The sequence below is a fragment of the Anopheles merus genome, chromosome 3L (genome assembly GCF_017562075.2).
Source record: "Anopheles merus strain MAF chromosome 3L, AmerM5.1, whole genome shotgun sequence".
Classification (NCBI taxonomy): Eukaryota; Metazoa; Arthropoda; class Insecta; order Diptera; family Culicidae; genus Anopheles; species Anopheles merus.
Genome location: NC_054085.1, coordinates 7,182,728 through 7,197,566, shown reverse-complemented (window position 1 = coordinate 7,197,566; position 14,839 = coordinate 7,182,728). Strand labels below are relative to the sequence as shown.

General features: G+C 42.7%; 1 pseudogene; it reads right to left on the bottom strand.

The window, feature by feature from the left end:
* Positions 1-499: 499 nt before the first annotated feature.
* On the bottom strand, positions 500-13,358 carry LOC121598908 (annotated as a pseudogene).
* Between the last annotated feature and the right edge of the window lie 1,481 nt (positions 13,359-14,839).

Below are 14,839 nucleotides of genomic sequence, written 5' to 3'. Positions count from 1 at the left end.
GTTGTCGTTCATCACGGGACTTCTCGACGGCCGTATTGGCTCTCCGTCACTACTGGCTGCCATCAACCTGTACGTTCCGGCCAGGCCGCTCCGGACTCGGGCAATGTTGGCCCTCGACGACCGTAGAACGCACATTGGCTCCTCTGACCCGTTCCTACTCATGTGCCGTGCTTTCAACGCCGTCAGCAACGCTTTTGAGCCGAGGATTTCGCCAACTGAGTTTAATGATCGTGTTTCTGTGTTAAATTTGGTTCCATAGTGCACATTTTTATGTTCTATGTTATTGTAATCCATTGTAAAACACTCATTGTAAAACATTGCTAAAATGGTTCGAGAAGGCATTATTGTCCATCGATAGACAAATAAACATAAAGTGTTCGGGATGGTGCATAGATATCTATCTGATGCAACAAGGGCGATGAATCGATAGAGCCATTTAGCAAACCAGTGATGAAAGAGCACTGTCCATTGCGTCTTCTAGCCGAAAGAGGTTCAAGGCCTAGAAGACGGCACCGCGCAGCCTTAATTCTTTTAAAGGAAGAATTTATTAGAATGCTGTAGAAATGCCATGTTTGCATATACATAATAAAATACTAGCTTTTATGTTGAGTTTTCATGTAACAAGAAACAAGCTGGCACTTCTTTCCTACCTACGTATATTATTCAAAATCCATAGTAAATATTCACTGATGGCAATGTACTGTTCCGGAACACTGCAATAGCTAATATACCTAAGCACGCCGTAGAGTAAGTATCGTTTAGACTTTTGATCTATTGCTTGTAAAGCCGAACCTGGCGTATAATCATTGCATGCCACTGATCGATTAGGATCTTCCAAATTCCAAACGCAAATGGTTTTGCTATCGATACGCCCCTTAAATTCGGCTCGCCACTTGTTCAAATCGATTGCCTCCAACAGCGCACGTTGTAGTATTGTCGCGTCAGAACCACTCTCCTTCCAACCTGTCATGTAGCGATTGTACAGACGTATGCGCTGATCGGGAGTCACCGGGAGACAGATTGCCTCAATATTTTGACGTCCGTCGATATCAGCGGGATCGGATAACCGGAATAGCACCAGATCATCTTTACGGATAAATTGACTGACGGACACCGTTTGGACGGCGGAAAGACACTGCATGTTTCCGTACACTTTGCCGCAATCCTTTGTTCTGTTCGTATCGTAATCACCTAGGGTCACAGTGATCTCATATCTGCAGCAAAATAGGTGCATAATGCGCGTTGATTAAGATTTTAAATTATTTATAGTGCCGCTTTATACTTACTGTAAATCATAACATTCGGCCATGAAAACGTAGTTTCGATTCAGTAACACTCCATTGCAAGGAAATATTCAGTAGTTGTTTTGGCTTGTAGAACCACCATCCAAGGATACTGGTTTAAGATGGGTTTGCGATCCTCATCCATCTCTGGCATATGCTCATTCCGTCCACAGTTACCCTGGTTGATAAGTCGCATGTTGGGGTGGCCCAGTATCGGATCGTCGTTTCCACTGGTTGGCGTATTTTCGTACACCCAATCGATGTACTGCGATGCGTCAGTAAATCCTATGTATTGTCTCAAATTGCACCATCCAGAATAATCGTGTACGCTGCTAAACGACACTATTCCCTTAAGGTACCAACGATTTTGAAACTGGAAAAACATGCCACCACTGCTGTCTCCATTGCAAACACCAGTCCCTGTTAAGGAAGTGTGTGTTAGCAAATGTGAACATGTGTCCTACGTACGGCATCATAAAATAGCTCACCATTTTTGTATCCTACGCAGAATGCTTTTGACTGCAGGAATCTTCCGAAAAACGCTCGATCGCTCGCTAAACACGTCCAGAATTGACTACCGGCATGCGTGCTTCATTCAGGGTCGTGCCTATCCTATTATTTTCCGAAAGACCCCATCCAACTACCGTGCCCGGTTGGTTGTAAACATTCGGCAGGTCAAGCCCATCGTCTCGCTTCCAAAGGCACACTGGTTGAATGTAATCATTAAAAATGATTGGAATTTCCACCCGTAAGATGGCGATGTCGTTCTCCAGCGTTGTTGGCCGATAGCCCTCATGCACTATCGTGTCGATCACACTGAACTCTTCGGCATACTCCTCCTCATTGTTCATGAGATTAAACCGGCCCAGCCTCAGCTGCATATTTTCTGTCGGAAGTTTTCTACGGCTGGTTGCAAACGTGACGCAGTGTGCAGCCATTATCACCAGATATCGGTGGACAATGGTGCTCCCACATGCATAATCAAAATCACGACTATTGAAGCCCCGATGATAGAGCGCCGCATGCCACGGCCAGTCGCCCGGATGCGTAGAATAGCCACCCTTCACTAGCTCTTGACGTTTGACCAACCGTTCACCACACTCGTTATCATTATAATCGTAAATTTCTAATTCATCTTGTGCAAAACTGTAACGTAACAGTATCACAAACAGACCAGCAACTTGCCACAGTCCCGAGCTGTAGAACATGATGCGATCTTTGTCGACGCACTTTCCAGTTCTCACTGCCACTCCGAATCGATCAGCAGTTAGACTATCGGTATGTTTGATGGTTTTTTCAAATATAGGTAAAATGAAAAGAAACCAACGAAGAAAATCTACTTCTAAAATATCTACAATGTAAACATATTGCTCTTTATTGCCAACGATTTAGCCTTGCACGGCTAATTAAACATTATATAAGGCATCATCCATCAATTACGTAACGCTAAAATTGCTAGCGTAACAACCTATAACGTTGGAACACCCCCCCCCCTCCCCCAAATTACGAAACAAATGGTCCCCACCCCCCTGAAATAGCTTAGTTTACTGAATAAAATCATGATTTTTGTGAGTTTTAGTTTTATTTACTTTATTCTGGTATATTCACATTTTTTAAAATTACCCAAAAAGAAACCTGATTTTTTATACAAAGAAAAGTTGTCCCATACAGCAATCAAATTCAAAAAGATTCTGATATTTGGATCCTCAGCACGGTTTGCAATGTTCTTGCATGACCATTAGCAGAAGCGTTTTTCATCCAGCGATCTTCCTGGTCCCCCATAAATATCCTATCATTCCAGAAATGTTTCTTTGGCTTTAGAAGTTGTATAATCATCAAATAGATCATTCTATTTCATATAACAAGTGATGTTTAATATTTTACGCATATCCTACAAGTTAAGACCAAAATTGATGATGTTTGCAAGAGTTTTGGCTGAAATTTCGATGTATCCGTAAAATTACGATCAACGATCAACTCTGACTGCTAAAAAAACGACTGACAACATCAACACCATCTCCGATTTGTTTGAAACGAATTGGGTTTGTATGGAGCTGGATTGTTTATTATATCTGTTTAATGCGTTAAAAAAATAGGGCGTTGCAGTCTCTTGATGAATGAACATATTAACATGTTATAACTATGAACATATTCACATATTACCATTAAAAGTAGTGTTCATTCTGAACAAACCCACCAACGAAACCCTTCGATCAAGCTATTCAACTTATATACGCTACCCTGGGTGCTTCTACATCCGCCCGCGGTGGCTCTACTTCTCCACTAAAACTGTCGTGTGATGCGATACATGTTAATTAACACCACCAATAATTGATCATTTCTCGCTCACTTCTTTGCTGTTGATCAGAATTTAAAGTTTGACATAACTGTACAAATTAAGCTTAATTTCTACGCTGAATTCCTACGTTGAATTAGAAAACGTTGACACCACACTACAGCAGTGACTGTCACAAATCATCGTTTTGCAAGTCGGCTTCATCGCTGTGGTGGCTGTGGTGACACGTCGCTGCGATGTGAGTTTCACCATCAGAAAGTTCTTCGATCAGTTCTGTTGAAAAAAAAAAGTGTTTTATCTGGATGCTAAATAAACTGTAAATCTGACTGACATGCAAAAACAAATAGCCAACTACACCTGTAGCGTTTCTATTCTGTGCTGCCGGCATCACAAAAACTAAACGGTACGATTCGTGAGGACGGCAAAATGTTTAAATTCTAGGGTAGATAGAGATTTTTACAATAATTTTCGAGAGAGTACCGTGCCGTTGTAAAGAATTGCGCAAATTGGTTGTAGCGCCAGATTTAGAGGAAGGTAGGTAAAGACGGACACTGCGGGTAAAATGGACACTTCGCATAAATGCATGAAAAAGGTAATTTTTGAATAATTCAATAATGTAACATCCAAAATTAAAATAAAACAACAAAATTTTAGAACATTTTTGGCAAAATATATGCAAAATTGGTTAAATTCATCAACAAAACAAATTTTCAATCGTGCGCACCCGTGTGGATCTAATTTGACTACTGCGGATCTTAAGCTCTGTAATTTGCATTGTTTATATTTTCAGACGTTTTATTAGATGATTGAGTTGTCGTGATTATTCAGCTATAAAATGGCGAAAGAATGAGAATGACAGTAATAAAAATCTTGTTTTTTGGTGGTTTATGAATCCTGACACCAAAGCGATTAAGACGTACACTTGAAGGGAAAGATGGAAAAAGTCTTTATTTATTTATTTTGCTTTTTCTATCAATAAATGATGAATATATTTGATAATGCACCTTAAATAAAGGTTTTCTGAAGATATAAACCATCCAGCAACTACAGAATGTTGTGGTAGGTTCGGCGCGGACCTTTGCATACCAGAACTGTGTGCGGTACGTCGATGCGCGGAATGCAGAGGAAAAGTGCAGATCGAACCGAAGTATCGAGATGAGAATGTACCGTAAGTTGGTTCAATTGTGGATGAATCGTTTCGTTCGCTCACTACGTTAGGAAGATGGTAAGATTACACATATGCAACGGACGGGTGGAACTTCTGCTTCTTCTTTTTGGCACAACAACCGCTGTCGGTTAAGGCCTGCCTGTACTCACAAGTGAAGTGAGCTTGGCTTTCAGTAAAATTTTGTTACCGTAGCAGGATAGTAAGTCCAACGTATGGGGGCACGATCTATTTGAGGCTTGAACCCATGACGGGCATGATGTTAAGTCGTTCCAGTTGACGACAGACCGGCCCCTGTGGACGGACGGGTGGAATTACGGAACTTTACTTTGCGCGACGTATCGGATTCCAGGCGGCGTAAAAACGCTGCGGGAGTATTAATCGTTTAAGGTGCAAACTTGTACTACTGCTGAAGAAAGGGTTATGCTGATCAGTCAACCGACTAAACAGCTGATAACCAAACAAGGTTACCAAGTTGGGCAGAGCCTTGGGGAGATACATTAGAACACGAGTGATATACGTGTCTGTCAATTGTGATCTGTCTCACTGTTTCGAATAAGCTTTATTTATAACCAATTCTCAAACAGTGATGACACAATGTATGTTTATAAGCGGTCGGTTCGCGCTTCCTGTCCTACGGTTTGTGTATGCTAAGCATTTATTGCATGGTAAGTTTTCTATCTGACCTATTTTGATTGCTGTTAATGTGATGTTTTTAGCTGGATGGTTTCAGCTAGCAATTAACAATTATGTTAAGGTGGCTTTTTGAGTTGGTTCAACTCTTAAATGTTATGTTGTCTGGTTAGCAGTAAATCTGCTACAAAGTATTGAAATAAGGGAGAAATGAAACACTAGTCAAAATAGCAGCCATACGTTATGCTATTACTCGCTCAACGCTGGTGATTCACTTCAGGAAGCCAAATATCTTACCATGATTTCGACAACTTTAATTGACAAAAAGAAGAAGCACTGATATGATATCGATCAGAAATAGATGAGAGATTCTATATGATTACAAATATCAAAAAGTTCAATCTTCAATGGAAAAAATGGCTATTAACTTATTTAGTACCTATTAACAAGTTGTCCCTCAAACATGCTGTTGTCGCAGAATTTCCGCAGAGTGATTTCCTAAAGGCCGGGTGACATTATCCGTAATCGCTAATGTAATTTCGATTTTTACTAACGCATCTGGCGGCGGATAGTAGCAGCTTTTTTGATAACCGAGCGTACGATGCCGGACTCCAAAATAAAGTACTAATTACATCGTTTTTCTGTGTGAAAATAGATGCAATGCGTGCAGAACATATGTATCTACCTTTTACAAAAATTTTCTGGTCTGATTTAAGCGAAAAACATGGAAAAATAACATATTTTCTGAGGCGGTTCCAAATTGTTGAGCAAAATGCTTCGGTCAGCCGCCGCCCCAGATGCGCTAGTGAAAATAGAAATTACACTAGCGAGTACGGACAATGTCCCCTGGTCTTAAAGAGAAGTTTTAAGGCCGGGCTACATTGATCGTACTCCATAGCGTAATTTCGATTTTCACTAGCGCATCTGGCGGCGGTTGACTGAAGCATTTTGCCAAACAATTTGTAGCCGCTTCAGAAAATATGTTATTTTTCCATGTTTTTTACTTAAACTAGTCTGGTAGAGCTATGCAATTGGTAGATAAATATGTTGTGCAAGTATTTCAGCCATTTTCGCATCGAAAAACGATGAAAAAACAACTTAAATTTGAGATCCGCCATGGCCATTCCCTCGACGACCAAAAAAGCTTCCACCAGCCGCCGCCAGATGCGCTAGTGAAAATCGAAATTACACTTGCGAGTACGATCAATGTAGCCCGGCCTTTAGACTGTTGTTCTGTAAGTTGGTGCAACGTCAGCTGTTAGTGTGCGATATTTCAATAATGCTTTCGATTGTGGATTCTTTGAGGCATTAAAAGTGGCGCTTACAAAACATAAATTAACAGCTGAATGAACCATCGTTGCAATTGGCCAAGAATTGGTGTATATACCGTTGTACTCCTCTGCCGTTTTCGTCACCTGTCCCTTTCTTCTGCTTACATAGCGCCATCTGTTGTTTGATAAAAGAGTTTCACCCGATTTTGAACTGATCTCAAAACGTCACTTGGCATATCATAATATACCGACTGTCAGCGGAGGCCTCATGGTGTTTCTGTCAACTTACTTACTTACTCAGTTAGTAAAAGTAGTCTTAAGTTTATCTTGCATTGAAGTTTGAGGATCAGGTGCTTTATGTTGTTTACTTGCTTATTTATTTATTCGTTTGCCAGTACAGCCTGTGTTATGTATGGTCCACCTGCTGTTGGAAATTATTGCGCTACCTGGCCAACCGCGTTTTTGACGTCTGTCAATTTCGGGCGCGCCTTCGGGTTAAGCTTCGCTTTTTACGCACTCCCGCTCTATCTTGTAACCGAACTTAACGTGAATAAAACTGGAACTGAATTATTAAACACAAAATACAACATTTTGGTGTCAGAAGTGGGATTCCTCGCAAAGTGAAACGGATTGAAAACACAATGGCTCAGCTTGATCACGAATCTATGACACAGCTTTCAACAATGATCGCCCAAGCGATAAAATCGGCAATAGGTACACCCAACGCGCAGGTGAATAGAGACGACGCTGCTCCCCAACCAAAAGTGCCAACATTCTCGCACCCGGCTTTTCATGCGTCGGATGAATCAACAGTCGAAGACTATTTTAACAGACTGGAGTGGGCGCTAAAACTGAGCAATATCCCCACCGATAAATACGCGGAATATGCGCGCGTGCACATGGGAACAGAATTAAACAATGCTCTTAAATTTCTCGTCACCCCAAAGCGGCCAGAGGAAATTCCCTACGAAGAGCTTCGAAAAACACTCGAGAACCACTTCGACCAGAAGAAGAACAAGTTTGTTGAGAGTGTCAAATTCCGTAACATTTTGCAACAAAGGGGCGAAACGATTTCATAATTTGTTCTGCGACTCAAACAAGGGGCTGCCTACTGTGAGTATGACGATTTTCTCGACAGAATGTTGATTGAACAAATGCTCCACGGCATGGAAGCACGCGACATTTGTGACGAAATCATCGCAAAAAACCCCAGCACGTTTAAAGAAGCTTTTGATATCGCATTAACGCTCGAAGCCACACGGAATACAGTTCGTGATATCTCCACGTCGACACCGTCGGCGTCAGCAGAAGCTACCAATAAGTTGGGTTATGAAAACCCTCAGACTAAAAAGCAACAACCATTCCGTCGAGCAGAACCTCCTACCAAAACGTTCGCTTCACATTCCAGATGGACACACGAACAAAGCAACAACACTGCAGCTACGCCCTGCAACGGCTGTGGTGGGCCGCATCCAAGAAGCCTTTGCCGCTTTCGCAACGCCCTATGCCATACATGTAATACAAAAGGTCACATTTCGCAGGTTTGCCGAGCAGGAAACACACCACGCGAACGATCGAATATTGATCAGGTTGCGGATTTCAACATCGATCCCGTACAATCCATTAATACGATACGCAACTCAGCTCCCGCCGCCAAATTGATGATCGATATAAAAATTGATGGAAAACGCACCAGCATGGAACTCGACACGGGAGCACCGTGTGGGATTATGGGGGAGACCACGTTACGGTCACTAAAAACAAACTATTCTTTTCTTCCTACAGATAGGCAGTTTACCAGCTACACCGGTCACCGCATCCTTTGTCTGGGCCGATTGCCCGTAAACGTGTCTGTTGGAACGGTAACCCGTCGGTTAAACCTGTACATAGTAGCGGGACAAACAGACGCCCTCTTCGGTCGTGAGTGGATCGCCCAATTCGTTGATCAGATAGACCTTGGCAAAATGATAGCTCCAAACACACATGTCAACGCTGTTACTAGCTCGAAGCTCACGATAGAACACGAAACCCAGTTGAATTCGTTGCTCGACAGTTTCCGTTCCGTGTTTAGCGACGTTCCAGGTAAATTGACCGGACCACCAGCATCAGTGCATCTCAAACCTGATGCAACGCCAATTTTTGCTAAAGCCCGAGATGTGCCATTGGCGTTACGCGATAAGTACGCAGCAGAAATCGAAAAAAAACTCAAATCAGGGTTTTACGAAAAGGTGGAATTTTCCGAGTGGGCTTCGCCGACCCACGTTGTGGCTAAGAAAAATGGTAATATCCGAATTACTGGCAACTATAAGCCCACAGTAAACCCAAGAATGATTATTGACGAACATCCTATACCCAGAGTGGAAACCATTTTCAACCGCATGAAGGGAGCCACATTTTTCTGCCACTTAGACATAACCGATGCGTACACGCACTTGACAATCGATGAAGAGTTTCGTAAAATCCTCAAATACCACCACGCATGGACTCATACGTCCGACACGAGCTGTGTATGGCGCGGCAAATATCCCTGCTATTTGGCAGCGCCGAATGGAAACAGTACTACACGGCTTAACCAACGTAGTGAGTTTTTATGATGACATTATTGTTTTCGCTGCCGATTTCGAAGCACTGCTAGTAGCCCTCGATTCCACATTAAGTCGATTGCAACAGAGTGGTCTAAAACTAAATCGATCAAAATGCGTGTTTGCGGTACGATCCCTTGAGTGTTTGGGACACTGCATCGACCAAGAAGGTTTGCACAAGTCCTCAAAACATGTTGAAGCCATACGAGATGCACCAAGACCATCAACACCAGAAGAGTTGCAACTTTTTTTAGGCAAAGCAACCTATTATTCGGCATTCATTCCGAATCTCTCTGCGAGAACGAAAGTCCTGCGTGACATGTTACAAACAAGCAATTTTGAATGGTCACCAGAAGCAGACGAATCATACCAAGACGTGAAAGAAACATTAATATCACCACAGGTCCTCATGCAATACGACCCAACCTTACCGCTAATTCTAGCTACAGATGCGAGCAAAACCGGCTTAGGTGCAGTTCTTTCTCACCGTCTGAGTAACGGAACAGAACGTCCAATCGCCTACGCTAGCTGCAGTTTGTCATCAACCGAGCAACGCTATCCGGTCATTGATAAAGAAGCTTTGGCAATCGTGTGGGCCATTAAGAAATTCTTTCACTACTTGTACGCACGCAAGTTCATACTGATCACAGACCATAAACCGCTGACTCAAATTTTTCATCCGGAAAAATCATTACCAACCCTATGCATCAGTCGGATGGCGAATTATGCCGACTATTTGTCACACTTCAATTTTACAATTGAATACAGACCAACAAACCAAAATACCAATGCCGACTATTGTTCCCGTATCCCAAGTACATCTACGCTATCTGATGTCAATTGCCTTTCTCTTCATGAGGGAGGAAATGCCCAAGACGAGTTTGAGAGCTTTGTCTTGCACCAGATCCAACAGCTACCAGTACGAGTAGAACACATCGCGCACGAGACACGCAAAGATCCTAACCTCGGGAAAATCTTACAGGAGCTCGAAATGGGCCGAAGTCTTGCACACGCTGGATACAAAGCACCAGAAGCAAAGTATACATTGGTAGCTGGCTGCCTGCTATTTGAACACCGGGTGGTTATCCCAACAATCCTCCGCCCAGCGATCCTGAACGACCTACATACTGGGCACATTGGTATCGTAAAAATGAAATCGATGGCACGTTTCTATGTCTACTGGCCAGGGATAGATATGGAAATCGAGCGAACCGCCAAATCGTGTGTACAATGCGCACAACAAGCGACAGCACCACCGAAGTTCAGTAGTCACCATTGGGAGTACCCATCCAACCCTTGGGAGAGAATACACATCGACTACGCTGGACCCGTATCAGGAGCGATGTTATTGCTGGTGGTGGACGCGTACAGCAAGTGGGTCGAAGTAAAAATAACGCACTCCACAACATCTGCCGCCACCATTGATCTGCTAGATGGACTGTTTGCTACGTATGGTGCGCCAGTAACAGTAGTGTCGGATAACGGAACCCAATTTACATCCGCCGAGTTTAAATCGTTCCTTCAAAGAAGTGGTGTAAAATTCCATAAACTATCCGCACCGTACCACCCGGCGACGAATGGACAAGCTGAATGCTACGTCCAGACAGTGAAGCGTGCATTGAAAGCGATGGGAACATCAAGCCATAACCTACAGGCAAACCTCAATCTCTTCTTACAACAATATCGCAAAGCACCTCATAACGAAACAGGAGAATGACCAGCGAATCTGTTCCTGGGTCGAAACATCAGAACACGCTTAGATCTAGTTCGACCGCAAAACACACACGCTAGACTCACTGAAAAGCAACATATGGAATTCAAAGCAAATTATCGCTCTTTCTTGTCGGGACAACAAATCTATTGCTTATCTGGTAACTCGCAAATGGATAAATGGATACCGGCAACGGTGCATGCTCGCTTAGGAGACCTACATTACGATGTTTTATATCAAGGAAAACATCTGAAGCGACATGTAGACCAGATCAGATCTTTCCTGAGCAACAATCAGTCCACCAAAGTAACGAACGAACCGGAGACAACCCGAGCAGGTAGAGAAAATCAACACAGGCACTACTACGGCGACACCCAACCGACACAACTACGATCCAGCGGAGTAGATTCCCCAGACATGTCCTCCGATGGAACCGAGTCATCCAGTACAGAGTACGCAACACCGATTAGCAGCCCCGAACCAATTGCTAGAAACACTCCACCAGTACTACGTCGCAGCGACAGGGCACGCCGCCCACCTCTGAGGTACTCGCCATAGTTCCTCTTTAAGAAGGGAGGAAATGTTATGTATGGTCCAACCTGCTGTTGGAAATTATTGCGCTACCTGGCCAACCGCGTTTTTGACGTCTGTCAATTTCGGGCGCGCCTTCGAGTTAGGGCGGTGGCAACGCTAATCGGATGCGATTTTGTCGGACGAGATTTATATGGGATTTGACAGATAACGTCGGACGACGAAATCGCACGTCCGACGTTATCTGTCAAATCCCATATAAATTACGTCCGATAAAATCGCATCCGATGAGCGTTGCCACCGCCCTTAAGCTTCGCTTTTTACGCACTCCCGCTCTATCTTGCAACCAAACTTAACGTGAATAAAACTGGAACTGAATTATTAAACACAAAATACAACAGCCTGTTTGTAATATGGTCTTGTCTTGTTACATATGATGTTAATTTAATAAGGTTCAAAGTTGATCAGAGATAATTATCAACTGTGAAATGTTATATAATAGCTAGATGATCATATGTCTTAACAATAGACGGAACAAAAATAAAAATCAGTAATCTACTTTGTACGGATTACTAACAAGCAGCATAGTATGCAGATAGTACTATCAATTTGTTGAGATGTAGTTAGTAAGCGTGTTCGCTTGCATTAGTATGTTTAGCACTGCGTGATAGGAATGGGAAGTGTGTATAACTTACGATTGTGATCAAGTTGAGTGAAAAATGGAAAAATTGAAGGTTTCCTATTCCCTAAAGATTTTCATGATAGCGTTGTAAGAAAGGTTGAGAGTGATCACCAAACTAATAGTATACAGAGAGTCGGGCATATATGGTTTGTTCAATTGTCGAGGTAGAATATAACTGTTGCTTCCATTTGGTTCTTTCCACATCTGTTCGACTTGGTTGTCACTTTTTTTTTGTTTATTTTTATAGAAACTTTGAGCCAATCTACCTCATTTGCCCTATGTTGGTTGTCACTGAGATTGAATGTTTTAAGTGACTCGGCTTGAGACACGATCGCTTTACTATTTTTCATACACAGATTATCCTCGAGATAGCTCCAAAACCGTTCAAGATAGATGTGGGACGGAAAAAAAGAAAATGGTAAAAAATCAATTATTGGATTCAATCATTGTAGTTGATATGGTTAGTATAGTTGTTAGTTTGGTTAGGGCCAAGGATAAGAATGCGCAGTTGAGTGGTACCCCGCAATAGCGTGTCAGGCAGCATCTTCAATAACTCGTTGTTTTGTAAATTGAGCTCCTTCAAGTTAGGTGAATCACGAAATAGATTCTCTGGAACACTTTGCAGCAGGTTGCCGCTGAGGTCAACTTTGCTTAACTTGGTAGCTCCAATAAAGAGTCCTTCCGGAAGCATGGTTATTTTACAGTTCGATACAGACACATTTTGAAGCATCGTTAGTCCTGCGAACAGTTTATCACCCAGCACTAGTCCGGAACTATACTGATTGTCTGCATGAAATACAGTAAGCTTGCTGTTATGTTTGAACAGTCCGGTTGGTAGGCCTGTTAGCATGTTCCACTCCAGGTAGAGGTTTGCAAGGCTAGGCAACCTATCGAACACGTCCTCCTGCAGTGTCATCAGCTGGTTATAGGTTAGGTCTAATGAAGTCAGGCTCGGCAGCTTAGCAAACTGTTCGATATGCTTCAACTGATTGTGGTACAACGTCAATGATTCAAGGCTGGGCAAATCGGAGACAAACTCAGCAGATAGGGTGGTCAGTTCATTTTCCATCAACTCGAGCGTGATCAGTTGACTCAGTGGGTGTAACAGTGCCTTATTGGTACGACTACCACCGTCACCTTGGCGCAGATCGAGCCACGTTAAGCTGGGCAAGTGCTTGAACAGCTGTGGATTGTCGAGCGGCATACGGGAGGAATTTTTCATCGACAGCACCTGCAGTTTGGGCAGGCTGGCAAAGAGCTGTGGATCAAGTGAAATTTGGTCGGAAAATTTCGTATTATCGACGAAGAATAACCTTTGGATAGAGGATAGTTCGGTGAGGTTGAGAAATACTGAGAGCAGTTCCACAAGCGAGTGATTGCCGACCGGGAGTGGACAGTCCCGATAGGCCAGCTCTTTGAACGCGAAGCTTTGTAGATTGGCAAGATTACGAAGCAGTTCAAAATTGGGTTTGTCAGAACAAGTCACTTCCAGCTGGTTTGTATACAGCGTAAGTTGAACATTGAATCCTGGACATGCAGCTACTGCTTGGACGCTCGAAAGCTTTTTAACGGTGCAACTATTGCCGCTGGCGCGTGTCGTCATTAAAACCAGCAGGCACACACAGTACAACCGTTTCGTGATCATTGAAGAAGAAGGTAACACGAAGGAAGAAAGTAAATGGTCACTGTTTCTGCTGTACGTCGAATAACTACGAAAAAAATATAAGCAATTTGGTTGCTAATTACACATATGGCTAAACATTAACTAAACTGTCGATGTCGAACTTTACACTAATCGTTCCAATACGCACCTTCAAAACGACCAGACGCTCCTATATCTTTGGCATTTACGAATGCCAAATGAAGGTGTAACATACTTTGTACTTGATTTTGTTTGATTATGCAGAGGCAGCTTTAACAATAATGGCTTTTAGCAATTAAAAATGTTTCGTGCTGTTTAAGTGGATTGGTTTTGTTTACGATTAGATCGGCAGTAGTTAATTAAAGTTCAGTTTCTTGTTTATTGTTTTGTGTTTAATTTCTCAACTCCGTGAACAATTTTCTGGTCTTATTCCTATATTGAAGAGAGGTGTTGTATATATTTGAAGAGACCCGTACACAGTAGTCGATAAGTTCGACGAGCATAAGGTACGAATCGGGTGCAATATGCTTGCACATCATCATACCGTACAAAAGGGAAGGGTTTCTAAGTTATCGTTATTGGTTGATATATAATTATGCGGTGTACATTTATTATTCGGCTTTTTATTAAAAAAGATTAAATGTTACTCCAATGAGTTCTAAACTAAAACTAAACCCTCACATTAATTCTACCTCGGTTGGCGGTGTATGTTTGTGGGAGCTGTCTGCGTCCGGCTGGTGTCCGATGTCGCGCGACCGTGCTGTCTGCGTTGTCGGCCCGGCTGGTGTCCGATGATGCGCGCCCGTGGGAACTAGAAGAGATGGAATGTGTCGCGCTGCAATATGGTAAAGCATTGTGTCGTGCCACGAGCTGGTGTCCAATGCCACATAACTATATGTCGCAAACACAAAAAAGTGAGTGATTAGATTGAGTTGCTTAACCACCAGAAATTTGATATATGGAATATCAAGAAGGTATGTATAAGTTGAACAAGAAGGAGATTATGAAAATCGTATTGGAACCGAAGCTAAAGTGCGGCTGTA